The sequence below is a fragment of the Pygoscelis adeliae genome, unplaced genomic scaffold (assembly GCF_000699105.1).
Source record: "Pygoscelis adeliae isolate BGI_AS28 unplaced genomic scaffold, ASM69910v1 Scaffold445, whole genome shotgun sequence".
Lineage (NCBI taxonomy): Eukaryota > Metazoa > Chordata > Aves > Sphenisciformes > Spheniscidae > Pygoscelis > Pygoscelis adeliae.
The window spans coordinates 753,248-754,686 of record NW_008824894.1 but is presented as its reverse complement, the minus strand read 5'-3'; positions in this window follow the sequence as shown (position 1 = coordinate 754,686).

Sequence of the window (1,439 nt, the reverse complement as noted above, 5' to 3'; positions counted from 1 at the left end):
GACACGGTGCCAGGACAGGACCGTGCTCCCCGCAGCAGGCTGCTCACCGGTGCTGCAGCTCAGCGGGGCAGGAGCAACCAGGACGGTTCCCTACCACGACACTGCTGCCCCACTGTCCAGCGGCGTTTGCATCCGCACCACCGTTCTCGGTAAGCTCCAGTCTAGGGATGGGTTAGGTCTCACCGCCGTCTCCACGGGGAGATGCTGAGAAGGGGGTGAGAGCACGGCCCCGCACCCTGGCAGGAGTGGGGGGAGCCCACATCTGTGCCACCAGCTGCTCGCCCCAGGATTTGCTCTCTGCTGAGGCAGACGGCTGGAGCGGGGCCGCGTATCGCGGGGCAGACACTGGTGTCAGCACAATCCCACCAGCAAAAGCCTCCCTATTGGGCTCCCACCATGCCGAGGCCTCGGCAGACCACCCTCTGCAAAACCAACAGAGCTCAAGGGCTTCGGGAGAGCTGCAGATTGCGATGCCCCTGCAACAGAGACAGCAGCGGGGATTTGGAGGTGGCTGTGCCACCCATCCTGCGCACCACCCTGCGGCCGCCACGGCATGGTGAGCGGGTAATTTCTGATGCTGACAGATGACCCAGGACATCTTCCAAGCAATTCTGGGAAACAGCGAGAGGCTGCTCGCAGAATCGCTCCCCGCTGAACTCTCCTGCTAATGGGCTGCATCCGACAACACCCGTGCTGGGCCGCGCACCAGCAGGGCCGGGCACTTGCACCTTATCTCACACAATAAACTCCCCACCACCAAGTGCAGTCACTTCTGGGGTGGAACAGCAGCCTCCTAATCAGCTGCGTTGCACAACTGCGGCAGGCAGGAAGCCGGCCCGTGAGCCAGCACTGCCGGCAACAGCATCTTCATCGGCACTGGCAGCTCCTGGGAAGAACGGTCACCAGCACGGCTCACAGCATCGGGACCTTGATTTCAGATCGTACCCAGACAGCCTCTAGCCTCCCCTTCAGCAAAGTCCTCGCTCAGTGAAAACCCACCCATCAACCCACAGGAACCTGCCTTAGAGGTTCAAGACACAGGCAGCCGCCTTCCCACCCAGTCCTGTTCCTCGGCACCAGGAAGGAATGCTCTGTGGACATGAAGGATGGAGGAAAGCGGGGAAGCAATCTGCACATGCATGAGAGAGGGGATCTGCAGCCCCTAAGCCATCCCGTCCTGCTCAGCCCACCCTAGGAGCGGGCCCTGGGCACACACCAGGCGCTCCCGTGGCAGGCGGACACGCTCCTGAGCTGGGGTGGTTTGTGAGATGTTCAACAGACGCCATCGACATGAGCCTGCCCTGCAGATCTGCGGAGCCCAAACTCAGACAGTGCTCAGAGGCAGCAACTGAATACAAAGTGCGAGCGGAGGGAAGGTGTGCAGGCAGCAGGTCCCAGAGCCCGGCAGCACCGACGCTGCAGGGCGCCGGGCCCAAGAG